General features: G+C 36.7%; 3 non-coding genes across 3 annotated transcripts; 2 read left to right on the top strand and 1 right to left on the bottom strand.

Annotated features, from left to right (window-relative positions):
- Nucleotides 1–1,389: 1,389 nt before the first annotated feature.
- TRNAT-UGU (transfer RNA threonine (anticodon UGU)) lies at nt 1,390–1,462 on the top strand. The gene has a single exon. It is a non-coding gene; the product is annotated as a tRNA-Thr (tRNA).
- A 1,219-nt stretch (nt 1,463–2,681) lies between these two features.
- TRNAS-GGA (transfer RNA serine (anticodon GGA)) lies at nt 2,682–2,768 on the bottom strand. Its single transcript has one exon. It is a non-coding gene; the product is annotated as a tRNA-Ser (tRNA).
- Nucleotides 2,769–11,388: 8,620 nt separating this feature from the next.
- TRNAR-UCU (transfer RNA arginine (anticodon UCU)) lies at nt 11,389–11,460 on the top strand. Its single transcript has one exon. It is a non-coding gene; the product is annotated as a tRNA-Arg (tRNA).
- The last annotated feature ends 9,027 nt before the right edge of the window (nt 11,461–20,487 follow it).

Genomic DNA, 20,487 nt, shown 5'->3' with positions numbered 1-20,487 from the left:
AAACCCATTGCATTGATAAAAAGAAAAAAAAGTGCATTGATAAAAAGAAAAAAAAAAAGAGGATAAATAATAATAATAATATAGTATAGTTAGGGAATAAAAGAGGATTTGGGGATAGAGGGACTTGAACCCTCACAACTTATAAAGTCGACGGATTTTCCTTTTACTAGAAATTTCATTGTTGTCAGTATTGACATGTAGAATGGGACTCTCTCTTTGTCCTCGTCCGATTAATCCACTTTTTTAAAGATCTCGAAAACTTTGAATTTTAATTGAAGAATTTGATTATTCAATATTCGATTGGAGTGGATTCACAATAATGAAAAAAAAAAATTATGATATGAGTTTTTTATTTCATAATCATTATCATTTCTAATTTCATTTTTAAAAAAGATAAAGAACCTATATTATAATTAGAATATAATATGAGTTCTGTGATTAATCGTTTGCTATGTCAGTATCTATACGTGTTTATTAAATGTATAAGGTATAAAACCCCTCTTTCTCTAATTTAGAACTAGAAGGAATTCCACTAACAACACAACGTAATTAACTCGATTCGTTAGAACAGCTTCCATTGAGTCTCTGCACCTATCCTTTTCCTTTGTATTCTAGTTCGAGAACCCCTTGTTTTCTCAAAACACGGATTTGGCTCAGGATTGCCCTTTTTTAATTCCAGGGTTTCTCTGAATTTGGAAGTTACCACTTAGCAGGTTTCCATACCAAGGCTCAATACAATCAAGTCCGTAGCGTCTACCGATTTCGCCATATCCCCATTTCCCTCTTCTTTGAGACCAGGATTCCTTGTGTAATTTCATCCATCTCTTAGTTTTTTTTTTGAATCATTGAGTTCATCACTCAACGTAGTCTAGCAGTTCAGTTCGACTCTATTTGAGAGACCTCGCTTGCTTATTGCAATTCAGAATTGAATTGATTCTATCCTTGATGTATTTGCAATTCAATCCGAATCAATATATCCAAAAGTTTTTATCTCCCCCACCTCCCGTCTTACTTTTTTATAGTATTCAAAATTATACTATAACGCTTGATATTTATTCTTTTTTTCTAATCAGAATTAGCAATTTTATTTACTCTGACTCTATGTTCCCCTTAGTGAAATATTAATCCTCAAATTATTAACAAATAATAAAGTCTATAATGATCGAATGAAAATACCAATAAATTCTATAATTTTATTTTTTAATATCCTATAGTTAAGCATATCAAGCTAACTTTATCTTTAAGAAGTTTTAGTATTTTTTTATTTTTATAAGTATAACTTCAAATTTAGAACTAGTTAATAGCTAAGATTAATAACTAATATCTGAGATTTTACGGATTTCCTATACTATACCTATTTCTATTTGTTACACTATTTCCGTTATGTAAGCCCACTTAGCTCAGAGGTTAGAGCATCGCATTTGTAATGCGAGGGTCATCGGTTCAAATCCGATAGTCGGCTTTTTTTTCTCTATCGATGTTCTACGAACAAGAATCTCTTTTTTTCCGAATTAAATGGAGAATCCAGGATCTTTTATGTTTTTTACCTTACAATTTTGCTAGATACAAAACAATAAAATAAATAATATATATACAAAAAAAAAAGATTTTGATGAAATTCCATTTTTTGGGGTACTTTAGTTGATTTTACTCTGTTTATCCTGTAGTTTAATTCAGTTTTAATTTCGATGTATTCTGTAATGTAAATACAATGAAATTAATTGTGTAAAATGAAATTTCAATAAAATAAAAAAAGGAGTCTTCATGTCCCGTTATCGAGGACCTCGTTTAAAAAAAATACGCCGTCTGGGAGCTTTACCAGGACTCACTAGAAAAACACCTAAATCCGGAAGTAATCTTAAAAAAAAATTCAATTCTGGGAAAAAGGAGCAATATCGTATTCGTCTTCAAGAAAAACAGAAATTGCGTTTTCATTATGGTCTGACAGAACGACAATTACTTAGATATGTACATATCGCTGGAAAAGCAAAAAGGTCAACAGGCCAGGTTTTACTACAATTACTTGAAATGCGTTTGGATAATATCCTTTTTCGATTGGGTATGGCTTCAACCATTCCTGGGGCCCGCCAATTAGTCAACCATAGACATATTTTAGTTAATGGTCGTATAGTCAATATACCAAGTTTTCGTTGCAAACCCCGAGATATTATTACTACGAAAGATAACCAAAGATCAAAAGGTCTGGTTCAAAATTATATTGCTTCATCGGACCCGGGGAAATTGCCAAAGCATTTGGCGATTGACACGTTGGAATATAAAGGACTAGTAAATAAAATCCTAGATAGGAAGTGGGTCGGTCTCAAAATAAATGAGTTGTTAGTTGTAGAATATTACTCTCGTCAGACTTGAACTTAACGAAAAAAGGAAAGGTTCATAGAATTTTCTTCCCCTTCCCCTTTCCCCGAACTAAATCGCCCTAAGACCATTACCATTAATTTGTATTTTCCCATCAACTAGCTAAAATTGATTAACCCTAGGATTAGGATCCTTTTTTCTTTTTTCCTCTATGTGTATTTTACATACCACAGTAATTTGCTATAGAGAATTTCTAATTTCTATTAAATCAAAATAAGATAATATAAGATATTATATTATTGCTGGAAAAAATTGTTATTTGATTTGATACATTGTGATCCTTAACGTTGATGAATTAAGAAAAACGGAAAGAGAGGGATTCGAACCCTCGGTAAACAAAAGTCTACATAGCAGTTCCAATGCTACGCCTTGAACCGCTCGGCCATCTCTCCTACATAACTTATTATGGAAAATAAACTGAGTGAATAGCGAGTTTTCTTATTCCTGCAGTACAGGTACAACCGCAACCACTCGGGGGTTCCATAGTTCTATTGGAAAAATTCCTTTTGATCTAAGTGGAAGGATACAGGATTTTTTACTAGAAATTGCGCTCGCTATAAAATAAAAGTTTTAATTTGGGTTTTCCCGCAACTAAAGAAAAAGAAAATGGAAGAATTCTTCTTATTGCATAATAAAATAAAGAAACCTTAGAATTCCGTTTGCATAAGATACGCTACACCATACTATCGAAATCAAAAATAGGGTATGAGACAATTAATAACTTTGAAAACACGAAATAGTTGATAACATAAGTTGTTGTTCAGAAATAGGAAAGTGGAATGAAATCCAGTCTTAGTCAAATATTTCATATCTCTTCGTGTCCAAGCAGAAGGAAAAGGATACAATTTGAGCTGAGCGGAAAATCCATATCTCTCTTATCCATTTAAAGCATATGGATTTAGAGTAGAGCATATGGATCAATCTATTTATAATTATAAGAATCGAATGTGTTTGTTTTTATGTTATTTTGTGAAGGAATGAAAACAATTCTATATAGAATGGGTTGGGAATTATGCCTAGATCCCGTGGAAATGGAAATTTCATTGATAAGACCTCCTCAATTGTAGCCAATATTTTATTGCGAATAATTCCGACAACCTCAGGAGAAAAAAAGGCATTTACTTATTATAGAGATGGTGCGATTTGACTCTTTTTTTTGCTTTTTTTTAGCCCTACCTATACCTCAGTCTTACGAAAAAGAGAGGGGGGTTGGCATAGAGAGAACCAAATTTGTAAAGCAAACAAACCCACGCTTCGGGAAGGTGAGGCGAACTAACAATTCCTTCCGTCGTGTATCCTCGATTGATGCGGCTTCAGATACTTCAATTGTAGATTTGAGTATTGAGCGAAAGGTTACACCTACAGGATATGGTATGGTATGGATTACAGGCCAATCCTACTCTATTAGTATCCGTAGGCAGCATAGGGGAGAAAAGCACTACACCTAGAAATAGGAATCAACAAGAGAAAAACTTTGTTAGAAATTACCCCTTTCCTGATCGGTATCAGGGCTGGGAAGAATGGTTGGGATAACAAACAACCATCAGGTTTGTACTTTGGATACCCCTATAACCATCAAAGATCGTTGAAGTAGCTAATTCCTCTAAATAGGAGGCGTTGAGAACAAAGAAATTATTGGAGCTATCGTTTTCCTCTAGCATTAATAGAATTCATTGGTGTTAAGAAAAACCTCTTGTGGGAAGGTTGGCTAGAGATTTCTTGGAAAAATACCAGCCCCTTTCGGTTCATAATGAGACGGGACTAATTCTATTTTGATTCTATAGATTATTTCGCTTAGTACTATTATGTACAGAAGGGAGGAGCCGTATGAGATGAAAACCTCATGTACGGTTTTGGAACGGAGATTTTTTGAATAGAATGAACGACCGTAACGGATGTTGGCTCAATCCGAAGGAAATTATGCGGAAGCTTTGCAAAATTATTATGAAGCTACGCGACTAGAAATCGATCCCTATGATCGAAGTTATATACTCTATAACATAGGCCTTATACACACAAGCAATGGAGAGCATACAAAGGCTTTGGAATATTATTTCCGGGCACTAGAACGAAACCCCTTCTTACCGCAAGCTTTTAATAATATGGCCGTGATCTGTCATTACGTGCGACTATCTCCACTATAGAAAGAAAAAAAAAAAAGAGAGGATCAAATTTTCTAGTAAATACTAGAAAAAAAGGGCTTTCTACATAGGGATCGTAAAAACAACGATTTTTCCCTATCAGCTGTAGGAAGGAAGGACACTTCACGAGAATCAAAAAACGAAGAAAGTATGGCCTATACTACTACTCTATGGATAAAGTTTCTCAAATTGATAGAGAAAGCACCGTAAAGATCAATTAGTGAGCGACTGGGTCGATACAACTAAAAAAAACTGCTTACTTATCCCATGATATGGGGCAAAATTTAGGAATCCGCTTATGTAATAGAGCCGATCCACTAAGGGATTAAGCAGCGGTGTAGTATCAGATCCCAAAGATAGTAAGTTCTTTTTTCTTTCTTATGGAAAAAAGTCTTTTTCAAGGATTCTATAGAGATTTCATATATGAAACCGGGATAGTTACCTCTCAGAAAATTTGAACGAAGGCTCTATATCTATCTATGCTTCATTCTTCTGAAGGTGGGAAAAAAGATCAAACTGATTATTGATAAAAATTAGGGTTTGAAACTTAGGTAATTAATTTCTTCTGCTTAACCCAAGAACAAATTGGATCGATTTTTGATAAATCGAATTCAGTTAAGATAGGGGAAATTCAGATAGCAATTTCTGAGCCGTATGAGGTAGGAAACTCTCAAGTACGGTTCTAAGGGAAGGAACTTCCTATTCCGACCGAGGAGAACAGGCCATTCTACAGGGTGATTCGGAAATTGCGGAAGCTTGGTTTGATCAAGCTGCTGAATATTGGAAACAAGCTATAGCGCTTACTCCGGGAAATTATATTGAAGCACAGAACTGGTTGAAGATTACGAAGCGCTTTGAATTTGAATAAGACCATGCTCCTTCTTTTTCATAAAATGGGTGGTTTGGTTGTTGATCCATTAATCAAATAAATTAGGTCGTAAGATCGAATCAAGAATTTCATTATATCCATTTCTTATACCTTCTATTTTATATGATATTTCATAAGAATAAACCATAGGGATAGGGTCTAGAATAGAAGTAATAAAGTGAATAAAAAGAGGGGGCAATCTAAATATTGCTAATATATTAGGACCATCTTATTAATAATTCTAATGAGTTATCTTGGAATTTAGAATCAAATAAAAAACCCTATATTATGCTCAAGGAAAGTAGATATAGATAGGAGCTTATGCCCTCAAAAAAAATACACTAGTTTCTTAAATTAAAAATAAAAAAGATTTTTTTCTTACGTCGAGAAATATTTGTTTTTCAAGATAAACAATGTCCGTTAGGCACCTAATCTTTATGTCATAATAGACCCGAACACTTGCCTCGGATTGACTTCAATATATAATTGCTCCAGTGAATAACTAAAAAAAAAATAGAAGGATGGTAGATAGTAAAGAAAAGAACTAATCACAATATCTATCTTTCAAAATCTATCTTTCAAAATCTATCTTTCAAAATATATATCTTTCAAAGATTCACTAAAAAGACAGTTGGCGGGTCTCTTTGTATGTCTTGTCCGGAAAGAGGAGGACTTAATGATTATTCGTTCGCCGGAACCAGAAGTAAAAATTGTTGTGGATAGGGATCCTGTAAAAACATCTTTTGAGGAATGGGCCAGACCCGGCCATTTCTCAAGAACACTAGCTAAGGGCCCTGATACTACCACTTGGATCTGGAACCTACATGCTGATGCTCACGATTTCGATAGTCATACTGGTGATTTGGAGGAGATTTCTCGAAAAGTCTTTAGTGCTCATTTCGGGCAACTTTCCATTATCTTTCTTTGGTTGAGTGGCATGTACTTTCATGGCGCCCGTTTTTCCAATTATGAAGCATGGCTAAGTGATCCTACTCACATTGGACCCAGTGCTCAGGTAGTTTGGCCTATAGTAGGGCAAGAAATATTGAATGGTGATGTAGGCGGGGGTTTCCGAGGAATCCAAATAACCTCTGGTTTTTTTCAGCTTTGGCGAGCATCTGGAATAACTAGTGAATTACAACTCTATTGTACTGCAATTGGTGCATTGATTTTTGCAGCGTTAATGCTTTTTGCTGGTTGGTTCCATTATCACAAAGCCGCTCCCAAATTGGCCTGGTTCCAAGATGTAGAATCCATGTTGAATCACCACTTAGCGGGATTATTAGGACTTGGGTCTCTTTCTTGGGCGGGGCACCAAATTCATGTATCTTTACCAATTAACCAATTTCTTGACGCTGGGGTGGATCCTAAAGAGATACCACTTCCTCATGAATTTATCTTGAATCGGGACCTTTTGGCTCAACTTTATCCTAGTTTTGCCGAAGGAGCAACCCCTTTTTTCACTTTAAATTGGTCCAAATACGCAGAATTTCTGACTTTTCGCGGAGGACTAGATCCAGTAACCGGTGGTCTCTGGCTGACCGATATTGCGCACCATCATTTAGCTATTGCTATTCTTTTCCTAATCGCAGGTCATATGTATAGGACCAATTGGGGTATTGGCCATGGACTTAAAGATATTTTGGAGGCTCACAAGGGCCCATTTACAGGACAAGGCCATAAGGGTCTTTATGAAATCTTAACAACGTCATGGCATGCTCAATTATCTCTTAACCTAGCTATGCTAGGCTCTACAACCATTGTTGTAGCTCATCATATGTATTCTATGCCTCCCTATCCATACCTAGCTACTGACTATGGTACACAACTTTCCTTGTTCACACACCACATGTGGATTGGCGGATTTCTAATAGTCGGTGCTGCTGCACATGCAGCAATTTTTATGGTAAGAGACTATGATCCAACTACTCGATACAACGATCTATTAGATCGCGTCCTTAGACACCGCGATGCAATCATATCCCACCTTAACTGGGTATGTATATTTCTAGGTTTTCACAGTTTTGGCTTGTACATTCATAATGATACCATGAGTGCTTTAGGCCGTCCACAAGATATGTTTTCGGATACTGCCATACAATTACAACCTATCTTTGCTCAATGGGTACAAAATATCCATGCTACTGCGCCTGGCGTAACAGCTCCTGGTGCAACAACAAGTACTAGCTTAACGTGGGGAGGCGGCGAGTTAGTAGCAGTAGGTGGCAAAGTGGCTTTGTTACCTATTCCATTAGGAACCGCAGATTTTTTAGTCCATCACATTCATGCATTTACCATACATGTGACTGTATTAATACTTTTGAAAGGTGTTTTATTTGCTCGGAGTTCCCGTTTGATACCCGATAAAGCAAATCTAGGTTTTCGCTTTCCTTGCGATGGGCCTGGCCGAGGGGGAACATGTCAAGTATCCGCCTGGGATCATGTTTTCTTAGGTTTATTCTGGATGTACAATGCAATTTCGGTAGTCATTTTCCATTTCAGTTGGAAAATGCAGTCGGATGTTTGGGGTACTATAAGTGATCAAGGGGTGGTAACTCATATTACAGGGGGAAACTTTGCACAGAGTTCCATTACGATTAATGGGTGGCTTCGAGATTTCTTGTGGGCACAGGCATCGCAAGTCATTCAGTCTTATGGTTCTTCATTATCTGCATATGGTCTTTTTTTCTTAGGTGCTCATTTTGTCTGGGCCTTCAGTTTAATGTTTTTATTCAGCGGCCGTGGTTATTGGCAAGAACTCATTGAATCTATCGTTTGGGCTCATAACAAATTAAAAGTTGCTCCTGCTACTCAGCCTAGAGCCTTGAGCATTATACAAGGACGCGCTGTAGGAGTAACCCATTACCTTCTGGGTGGAATTGCCACGACATGGGCATTCTTCTTAGCGAGAATTATTGCAGTAGGATAGTGGCTAGGAGGATTTGAAAGGCATTATGGAATTAAGATTTCCCAGGTTTAGCCAAGGCTTAGCTCAGGACCCCACTACTCGTCGTATTTGGTTTGGTATTGCTACCGCACATGATTTCGAAAGTCATGATGATATTACTGAAGAACGTCTTTATCAGAACATTTTTGCTTCTCACTTTGGGCAATTAGCAATAATCTTTCTATGGACGTCCGGAAATCTGTTTCATGTAGCTTGGCAAGGAAATTTTGAATCATGGATACAGGATCCTTTACACGTAAGACCTATTGCTCATGCGATTTGGGATCCTCATTTTGGTCAACCCGCTGTGGAAGCCTTTACTCGAGGAGGTGCTGCTGGTCCAGTGAATATTGCTTATTCTGGAGTTTATCAGTGGTGGTATACAATAGGATTACGCACCAATGAGGATCTTTATACTGGAGCTCTTTTTCTATTATTTCTTTCTACGCTGTCCTTAATAGCGGGTTGGTTACATCTACAACCCAAATGGAAACCAAGCCTTTCGTGGTTCAAAAACGCGGAATCTCGTCTCAATCATCATTTGTCAGGACTTTTCGGGGTAAGTTCTTTGGCTTGGACAGGACATTTAGTTCATGTTGCTATTCCCGCATCCAGGGGGGAGTACGTTCGATGGAATAATTTCTTAGATGTATTACCCTATCCCCAGGGGTTGGGACCCCTTTTGACGGGTCAATGGAATCTTTATGCCCAAAACCCTGATTCGAGTAATCATTTATTTGGTACCGCTCAAGGAGCGGGAACTGCCATTCTAACTCTTCTTGGGGGATTCCATCCACAAACACAAAGTTTGTGGCTGACCGATATGGCTCACCATCATTTAGCTATTGCATTTATTTTTCTCATTGCCGGTCACATGTATCGAACTAACTTCGGAATTGGGCACAGTATTAAAGATCTTTTAGAAGCGCATACTCCTCCGGGGGGTCGATTAGGGCGTGGGCATAAGGGCCTTTATGACACAATCAACAATTCGATTCATTTTCAGTTAGGTCTTGCTCTAGCTTCTTTAGGGGTTATTACTTCCTTAGTAGCTCAACATATGTACTCTTTACCTCCTTATGCATTCATAGCACAAGACTTTACTACTCAAGCTGCTTTATATACTCATCACCAATATATTGCAGGGTTCATCATGACAGGGGCTTTTGCTCATGGAGCTATTTTTTTCATTAGGGATTACAATCCGGAACAGAATGAGGATAATGTATTGGCAAGAATGTTAGACCATAAAGAAGCTATCATATCTCATTTAAGTTGGGCTAGCCTCTTTCTAGGATTCCATACCTTGGGCCTTTATGTTCATAACGACGTCATGCTTGCTTTTGGTACTCCAGAAAAGCAAATCTTGATCGAACCTATATTTGCCCAATGGATACAATCTGCTCATGGCAAGACGACATATGGGTTCGATATACTCTTATCTTCAACGAATGGCCCCGCTTTCAATGCGGGTCGAAGCCTATGGTTGCCCGGATGGTTGAATGCTGTTAATGAGAATAGTAATTCGCTTTTCTTAACAATAGGACCTGGGGATTTCTTGGTTCATCATGCTATTGCTCTAGGTTTGCATACAACTACATTGATTATAGTAAAGGGCGCTTTAGATGCACGCGGTTCCAAATTAATGCCAGATAAAAAGGATTTTGGATATAGTTTTCCTTGTGACGGCCCAGGGCGCGGCGGTACTTGTGATATTTCTGCTTGGGACGCATTTTATTTGGCAGTTTTCTGGATGTTAAATACCATTGGGTGGGTTACTTTTTATTGGCATTGGAAACATATCACATTATGGCAGGGCAACGTTTCACAATTTAATGAATCCTCCACTTATTTGATGGGATGGTTAAGAGATTACCTATGGTTAAACTCTTCACAACTTATCAATGGATATAATCCTTTTGGGATGAATAGTTTATCGGTATGGGCGTGGATGTTCTTATTTGGACATCTTGTTTGGGCTACTGGATTTATGTTCTTAATTTCCTGGCGGGGGTATTGGCAGGAATTAATTGAGACTTTAGCATGGGCTCATGAACGCACACCTTTAGCTAATTTAATTCGCTGGAGAGATAAGCCCGTGGCTCTTTCCATTGTGCAAGCAAGATTGGTTGGATTAGCTCACTTTTCCGTGGGTTATATATTCACTTATGCAGCTTTCTTGATTGCCTCAACATCAGGCAAGTTTGGTTAATTTAGTTTGTTTTTTTGTACTGTATCAGCACCTAGTTCATTACTCTTGATAGAGAGGGAGGATCTGCCTTTTTAGATTTCTTTTTCTATTTATTTTTCCATCTAGGATTAGAACCGTATACTTGGTAATAATAGCAACGACACATTATGGCAAAAAAAAGTTTGATTCAGAGGGAGAAGAAGCGGCAGAAATTAGAACAGAAATATCATTTGATTCGTCAATCTTTAAAAAAAAAGATAAGAAGCAAAGTTTCTCCCTTGAGTTTGAGTGAAAAAACGAAAATGCGAGAAAAATTGCAATCCCTACCGCGTAATAGTGCACCTACACGCCTTCATCGACGTTGTTTTTTGACCGGAAGACCTAGAGCTAACTTATCGACATTTTGGGCTATCCGGACACGTACTTCGAGAAATGGTTTATGAATGTTTGTTACCGGGTGCAACAAGATCCAGTTGGTAAGGATAAAATACCCTTTCGTATTTGTATGGATTTCTGGAATTGATAATCATAGAGGAGCCCTCTTTACCATTCTGTATAAATGGACTATTCTATTTGTATAGATATTGGTAGAGGGGCGTATCCAACCCTCTTTTATCCACTAGTTACCCCTCTTTAGTTTAAGAGTATAGAGCAGTTTGGTAGCTCATAAGGCTCATAACCTTGGGGTTGCGGGTTCGATTCCCACTACCGCCTCCATACTCCTTCTTTATGATATATGCATGATATAATATATACATCATGCATTTGTATCTGGATTTTTTGATTTCCTAAAAGAGTTTTGGTCTAACAGTTTTTTCTCGGAAGAAGCAAAAAAATAAAAGAAAGAATAAAATATGAAAGAAAAGCGTCCATTGTCTAATGGATAGGACAGAGGTCTTCTAAACCTTTGGTATAGGTTCAAATCCTATTGGACGCAATCTTATTTCTATCTATTCTTTAAATAACTATACTAAACTAAAAACAAAGAAAACTTTTTTGCATGATTCAAATGAAAAAGCTTTCTCAACGATTCCTATTCTACTAACAAGAGTAGACATGCAAAATTTATTTGTTACTGAAGAGAAAACCGTTCCAGCTGTTCCTGAATAGCTTCCTTCAAAAGGATTTCCGCTTGCTCGGTGAATGTCTTGCTAGAAGATATAATTTCTTGGAATTGAGGTTTAGTATCTTTTAGATGTTTACGTAACTCATCCAGAAATTTATTTACCTGTTCAATTTCTAACGAATCAAGATATCCTCTTGTTCCGGTATAAATAGTAGCTATCTGCTCTTCCACTGGGAGAGGATTTGCCTGGGATTGTTTAAGCAATTCCCTTAATCGTCGACCCCTTGCCAATTGATTCTGACTTGTTTTATCGAGAGCAGAGGCGAATTGTGCAAAGGCTTGTAACTCTGCGAATTGCGCTAGTTCCAATTTTGATTTGCCAGCTACTTGTTTCATGGCTTTAATTTGAGCCGCGGATCCTACTCTGGAAACAGAAATACCCACATTAATAGCGGGTCGAATTCCGGCATTGAATAGATCCGCAGATAAGAATATTTGTCCATCTGTAATGGAGATTACATTAGTAGGAATATAGGCGGAAACGTCTCCAGATTGAGTCTCAACTATTGGTAAAGCGGTCATACTTCCTTCGCCTAAAAGAGAATTTAATTTAGCGGCTCTTTCTAAAAGGCGTGAATGCAAATAAAAAACATCCCCTGGATAAGCCTCACGTCCGGGAGGTCTTCTTAATAGAAGGGACATTTGGCGATAAGCTTGTGCCTGTTTGGAGAGATCATCATAAATTATTAAAGTATGCCGTTCGCGGTACATAAAATACTCAGCCAGGGCTGCTCCCGTATAAGGAGCGAGGTATTGTAATGTAGCAGGTGAATCCGCCATTTCAGCTACTACAATAGTGTATTCCATGGCCCCCTCCTCATGGAAAGTAGTTACTACTTGAGCTACGGAGGATGCTCTTTGACCGATAGCTACATAAACACATATTACACCTTGCCCTTTTTGATTGAGAATTGTATCTGTGGCTACTGCTGTTTTGCCAGTCTGTCTGTCCCCAATAATTAACTCTCGCTGACCGCGCCCTATAGGGATCATCGAATCGATAGCAATAAGCCCTGTTTGAAGAGGTTCGTATACGGAACGCCTGGAAATTATACTTGGAGCAGGAGATTCAATTAAGCGAGATTCGGAAGCTATAATTTCGCCTTTCCCATCAATAGGTTTAGCCAGAGCATTTACAACACGACCCAAGTAAGCCTCACTCACGGGTATCTGAGCAATTCTTCCTGTTGCTTTTACAAAACTTCCCTCTTGTATCATCAACCCATCGCCCATTAATACAATCCCAACATTTTTGGATTCCAAATTCAGAGCAATACCCCTAGTACCTTCTGCAAATTCGACTAATTCACCTGACATTATTTCACCAAGACCTATAATACGAGCAATCCCATCCCCCACTTGAACTACGCGACCTATATTCTCAATCCCTACTTTCCTATTATATTGTTCAATACGTTCGCGGAGAATTTTATGAATTTCGTCGAAATCCCTACTTTCCTATTATAATTGTTCAATACGTTCGCGGAGAATTTTATGAATTTCGTCGACTCGAAGGGTTGCCATTAGTGTTTCTTGACTCTTTTTTCGGAAAGCAAGGGAAAAATAATGCCTAAATTCTAAACGAGAAAGTAGAAGTTCAAGGCCTAATTAATTTAATTATTTCTTCCATTCCAGGGGACCCGAGAATGCCAATATTAGCACGAATCGTACGGAAATGTAACTCGGTATTCAAACAACTATTCAGAGTTCCTAGAGCTCCTTGTACGGCCTGTTGGAAAACCCGCTGTCGGACCTGATTCATTGCCCTTGTTTTTCAAAATAAAGGGTTTCGTTTTTAGACTTTTCAATTGTTCCCAAACTAATAGAAGTAGCATTAATCAAATTTGCTTTTTCTCGTTCTATCTCAGAGTATCCATTCATTCGATACTCATCCGCTTCTAGTTCGACTTTCTGTAATCGAATCCGAGCTTTTTTCGAGTTGCTCAATGGTCCCTCTACGCAATTCTTCTGAATTTCGAATAGTACTCAAGATCCTCTGTTTTCGATTATCTAATAAATCTTTTAATGAAAGTAGATTATTCTTGTAAGTTTACAAACTTTTATGATCTCTTCCCGAACCAAACATGAATCTTTCGATTCATTTGGCTCTCACGCTCCTTTTTTTTTTTCTAGTAGCTATTTCCATATCTTTTTTTTGAGTAATGAGCCTATCCTCTATCTTCTTTTTTATGTTTATATTTCAATATACCGAAACCTATATAAGACTAGATAAATATTAAGAGGACTCTTCCGCCTAGATAAAAATATATCATGGTCAGCAAAGTTGTTTCTTTATTTTTATTTGCCCTCTAGTTAATAATTTCAATTTCATTAAGAAAAACTAACTAAATAAATGGAAAATGAAAATTAATAGAATTCTTTTTTATTTTTTTTTTCTTCAAATCCAAAAAATTTCTCTTTTTTTATACATAGGGTCGTCGAGATTCGGCATTGGTTAAAAAAAGGGCAGGGTGCCCCCTTTTTTTTCTAGTAAATAGTTCAAACCATTTTATCGATATGAGTGTTCTATATCAGATAAATTTTACATTAGCTATTTCCCGTTTAAAATTGGTACTAATACTAATATAGTTGTAGAAAGAGTACCTCTTTTTGCCTGGACTTCAAGCAGTTTAGCTTTAACCGTGTTAATGGTCTCACATTCTTGGTTTATAGAGAATCAAAGTAGTGATTTACCAATGGATGTCGCGAAATGCTATGGTTCTTCCATATGATTTCTGAATTTATTCAGAAGTAATTCGTCGAGATCGTGCACCCCTTTTCTTACTTTATCCGAAAAATACTAAAAAATATTATAAAGTGCAGCCGGATAGATCCAATCTATTCTTGAAATAGACAACTCGCACACACTCCCTTTCCAAAAAAAAATCAAAACACCAACCACTACAGTTAGATTTATTAGATTTGTTGCTAAATATATCGGTATTAAGCCGAAACTGACAGCGGATGGCCAGTGAGCTAAAAAAAACGAAAGAATGGGTTACATTTTTTCATATGCTCTCCTCTTATAGATAGGACGAACAAAGAACAAAGTTTTTTCGATCACTTACTTCGCTCGCCTTTTTTGATCCGGTTTTTTTTAATGCAAATAGATTCAATCTAGTAATTTCTTTTAGATTAAGTCTTACGTCTTGTTTGACCGGTGAAAGACTTCCTTTGTTGAAATGTTCTGTTCCCAAAATTCCTAAAATAAAAGGAAAAAACTTCTCCACTTTCCTAAACTAAGGACGGGAAATAAGAAGGTGAGCATATCTTCTAAATTAATAATACTCAACTCAGCCCTTCCTAGAATGGGGTATTATCTGTCCCGATAAATAGATAATTCCAGGAGTAATAAATAGGAGTAAATTAAATAAAGTATTGATATAATTGGAATTGTGGAAGCAAATACCAATTTACTAAAAAAAGAAAAAAGTATCTAATCGAAATCGAAAGAATTTTTTTTTTAAGATTAAACAAAAGGGTTCGCAAATAAAAGCGCTAGTGCCACAACTAGTCCATAAATTGTTAAAGCTTCATAAAAGCTAGACTAAGCAATAAAGTACCTCGTATTTTACCTTCTGCTTCTGGCTGTCTCGCAATACCTTCTACAGCTTGTCCTGCAGGCAGTACCTTGACCAACTCCAGGTCCAATAGAAGCAAGCCCTACGGCCAATCCAGCAGCAATAACAGAAGCAGCAGCAATTAGTGGATTCATGGTGAGTAGTTCCTGCGTGTCAAAAAAAAGAAATGGTTAAGGATACAATCAACCAATAAATTCTTTACTTCTAAGCTCTATTGGGGAGAAGTAAAAGTAACTAAAAGTACAAATTGAAATCAAATTGAAACTGATAATGTGAATTGTCCGAACTACATAGAAGGGAATTCTCATATCCATATATCGGATTAGATAATGAATCTAACCTAGGAATATATAATATAAATATCCTATATATATACATTTGTTTCTTCTATTTTGTTTGCATATTTTCTCATTTTCTATTGAATCGGATTCTAAAATCATTGCTTAAAGTGGAAACCTGCATAAAAGAGGACCTCCACTTATAGACATTAAGGATATTATAGTATAGATCTAGCCTGACTCCACCCTCCTCTTATGCATATATACTTTGAAAATTCCATAATATAGTCTATTCTATTCTCTCTCCTACTCTAGGCTATATAGTTCATACGCATTTCTAACTATTTTTTTTGCAACCAAGCAGATTATCTGGAACCATGCATGAATTGAGCTAAGCTGCAAAAAAAAAAAATACTATTTCCAAAAAGAGTCAATTCAATGATGACCCTCCATGGATTCACCTATATAGGCCTGCGGCTAATGTTGCAAAAATAAGAGCTTGATATACCGCTTGTAAATAATCCAAGAAACATGACCGGTATAGGGATTACTAAGGGGACTAAAGAAACAAGAACAACAACGACTAATTCATCCGCCAATATATTCCCGAAAAGTCGAAAGCTAAGCGATAATGGTTTTGTGAAATCTTCTAGGATGTTAATTGGTAAAAGGATTGGAGTTGGTTTAATATATTTCTCGAAATAGCTCAATCCTTTTTTGCTAAGACCAGCATAAAAATATGCCGCTGACGTGAGTAAAGCTAAAGCAACAGTAGTATTTATATCATTCGTGGGCGCTGCTAATTCCCCATGGGGATAACTCTATAATTTTCCAAGGTAAAAGAGCACCCGACCAATTCGAAACAAAAATAAACAGGAACATAGTTCCAATAAAGGGAACCCAGGGACCATATTCTTCTCCAATCTGAGTTTTGCTCAAGTCTCGAATAAACTCAAGGACATATTCAAAAAAATTCTGACCGTCGGTCGGGATGGTTTGTGGATTCCGAACAGCTATGACAACCTGAACCTAGCAAGATAGTAATTACGACCCAAGAAGTGTGATGAGTACTTGGGCATGAATTTGGAAACCTCCTATTTGCCAATAGAAGTGGTTGGCCTACTTTCTACACCCGATATATCGTATAACCCCTTGAGTGTTTTAATGGAACAAGGTATAATATTCATATTGTCCTCTGATAAAAATTGAACTTCAAAAAAGGAATTCTTTTTGATTCAACCATCTCTTTCTCAACTCAGCAACTTGAAGTATTAATCTTAATATTTAGGATACCAAGAAAGCACATCAGATCATAATATATATCAATACCCTCTAATATATATCAATATTCCCCTTCTTTTTTCTATGCAAAAAAAATTCTATAGGCAAAAAAAAAGATATAGTAAAGTAAGTGATTCCATAAATTTACGCAGTTGCCCAAGAATTCACTATATATTCCTTAATCAACGATTTCTTATATAGAGAGAACGGCCCTCACAAATTGAAAATACTAATTTTGTTAAGAATCAATCGAATTGAAGTCATAGTGTCATCGTTGGCTGGAATCGATATATTCGCGAGATCCGGGTCACAATTTGTATCGACTAAAGAAATAGTAGGAATCCCCAAAATGGCACATTCCCGAAGAGCTATATACTCTTTTTGCTGATCAAGGACGATCACAATGTCTGGCAATCTCGTCATATATTTGATCCGCCGAGATACCTTTGCAAAGTAGATAATTTTCTCTTCAAGATTGCCACATCTCTTTTGGGAGATGGTGGAATTTTCCCATTTTTTCTTCTGCTCTTAAGTCTCTAAATTGAGAAAGTCTAGTTTTCGTAATCGACCAAGTCGTTAACATACCACTGAACCACTTTTTATTAACATAATGACAACGAGCCCTTATTGCAGCTGATGCTACTAAATCTGTTGCTCTTTTTTTTGGTACCAACAATTAAGAAACTTTTTCCCTGACTTGCTGCATCAAAAACTAAATCACAAGCTTCTGATAAAAAACGAGCCGTTCTAGCGAGATTTATAATATGAGTACCTTTACCGCTTTGCCGAAATGTAAGGGGCCATTTTAGGATTCCATTTCTTAATACCATGACCAAAATGAACTCCTGCTTCTATCATCTCTTTCAAATTAATGTTCCAATATCTTCTTGTTCATTTTTTTCCACACTTCCTTTTTTTTAATCCTACCATTCCATTACGGAATTTAGTTCTTTTTGAAGATTAAGAAAGATCCGAAATAGCTTGAAATAAATAATAATTGTTCCGAGAGAACCTTGTACTAAGATAAGAGTTGGCCATTGATACATGGTATAAACATAACCACCTTAATGAATTAACTGACTTGGTTTTACTTATTAAAATAAAAATCTTAAAAATCTAAAATTTGACCTGTTAGTGTTCTAAGTTCAAAAGTCTAGTAAAGTAAAAAATATTTTTATGGGGGTTCTTATGTCTCATAAAAATTGTTTGTTACGTCAGAATCTGAAGAAACTAATTCTGTATGGAGAAACAAAAACCTCGTAGGGCAGCTTTTGCTAAAACTCGAGCAGTTTCTTGAAAACTTGCTTCAGATATGAAACTTTGGGTATTCAGGGAAGCCCTTGTTATTCCCAATAAGATTGCCCGATAATAGATCGATTCATCCAAAGCTCGTCCTGCTCGTTCCGCTCGCAATAGTCCGATTAATTCCCCAGGCGAAAAAACATTAGACATTCCATCTTCGGAAACCCGCACTTTTGATGTTACTTGGCGTATAATAATCTCTATATGTCTATTATGGATCTGTACCCCTTGGGATCGATAAACCTTTTGGATTTTATTAACCAAAGAGATACGACTTTGGGCTATGGTTAGCTCAGCTCCAATCAAGAATCCCCAAGGGACCCCAAGAATTCTTGGTATACGCTCATTCCAATCCTCAATTCTCCTTTCGAGATTCGGGGATAATGAATCAATTGAACGCGCTTCAAAGATTTGTTCCACTTTTGGAAGACCTTGCGTTATGTCACTAGATCTCGATTTTTCATATATAAACGTAACTAACCTATCTCCCTTGTAAAGGATTTCTCCATAATGACCATTAACAGTTGCTCCTGTAGTGGCCAAATAAGGTTTAGCTGCTCTTATAACAAAGGAATTCATATTTACAATGAAAATTTGACCGGATTTTTTTATGTGCGATTTAAATAGACATACATTTTCACAAATAAATTGTCCAAGGTGAATTATTGCCAATGTCTCTTCCCAAGAATCATGATGGACAAAGTGACAATTCAAAAGGAATGGATCCAACATTATGTTACTATCGAAATTAGAAATCCTTTTATTTTCATCTATTAAAGAGTATTTAAGTTCTTGAAGTACTTGGAAGGTTTGTTTTAAATTGTCAACGAACAAATATTTTTTTAACAGGATTTTATTATGCGTTAGTAAATAGTAAGATGAAGAAAAATGCGATATACTAGCTACAATAGCGCCTAAGGGCCCAAAAATTTCTCGAATAGGAATTCTAGGATTCCATTCTTTTATCGCATTGGGATGTTTTGAATTCTTGAATAAACCAATTCGAGAACAGTTGGATGCCGACAAAATCATCAAAGAGAGTGGTATTCTTTATTTCGATTCAACAAAGTGCCAATAGCTTCTGGATGTTGGCTAAGTGATTCAATCTTCGCCTTGGAATAAAAAGAATTGATATTGGCGCGATCTAACCTATTATGGGGAATCGGTCCTGCACTTGTCCTACCATACCTTTTTCGTGTATACGAAATAGTGGACTTGACTAACTCAATTCTTAGGAAATCGCGAATAAGATCATTTGCTCTTACCTCAACAAGGGAAGCACCAGCCTTTTCTTTTTCTTCTTGTTCCCAATTCACTACTAAGCAAGTTCTAACAAATTGACTATTTGTGTGATAAATTCTTTGAGTTAACTTGCTATTTTCATGAGAAATAAAATTGACAAGTCGAATTTGGAGATTATTTTCTTCTTGCAAGAGATCCTGCGGGAAAAGTGTTGCTAAATTTCTTCCTTCGTCCATTTCATATGCCACTGTAGGGCGAACGGAAACAAAATACTTTTCCTTGCTCTTGAGAATTTTTTTCCGTTGAACATAGACCCAATTTTTCCTTTTTTTTGATTCCTTAGAATCTTTTTTTTGTCTTTCTGGCGGTATCAAACAGCCACCTAATATCTTATCCGCCTCTTCAGGAAAATGAATATCTCCGGAAAATATTTTGAGTTCCGTATGGCTTTTTTTTCTCTTCACTCGGACCAGTCCGCCTAGTCGACTTCTTGTATTTTTTGTGAGTTGTGTATTCACTCCAATAATACTATTGTCAAGTATCTTTAGGGATGAAGATCTCGGCAAGATATGAAGTTCTTGAAGAATGAAAAAAAACCGATCTACTTCTTTTTGGTATTTTAGACTAAATTCTTTTGTTCCTCGATGCTCAATCAAACCCTCTTTTTTTAAGATGGAATCTTCCTCTGGGCTCTCGTATTCGTCCTCTGAATCTTCTTCTGAGTCTTCCTCTAAAGTACCATATTTTTCCTCTGCGCTTTCCCCGGGGCTGCCATATTCGTCTTCTGAGTCTTCCTCTAGAGTTCCATATTCGTCCTCTTGGGTCCTATATTTGCTCTCTGGGCTCCCATATTCCTCTTCTGAGTCTTTCTCTAAAGTCCTATATTCGTTCTCTGGGTTCCCATATTCGTTTTCTGGGCTCCCATATTCGTCTTCTAGGGTTTCATATTCGTATTCGTCTTCTAGGATTCCATATTTAGATTCTTCTAGGGTTTCATATTCATATTCGTCCTCTCGGGTCCTGTATTCGTCTTCTAGGGTCTCATATTCCTCTTCTGAGTCTTCCGCTCGAGTCCTATATTCTTCTTCTAGGGTCCTATATCTAAATTTAACAATTCCTGAACCCTTTTTATCTTTTCTGTATCGGGGATCGTC

Source organism: Triticum urartu, unplaced genomic scaffold (genome assembly GCF_056163025.1).
Source record: "Triticum urartu cultivar PI428250 unplaced genomic scaffold, HENAU_Tu73 scaffold2, whole genome shotgun sequence".
In the NCBI taxonomy this organism is placed as follows: domain Eukaryota; kingdom Viridiplantae; phylum Streptophyta; class Magnoliopsida; order Poales; family Poaceae; genus Triticum; species Triticum urartu.
Note: the sequence above shows the minus strand (reverse complement) of the source record. Positions and strands in the feature narration are given on the sequence as shown.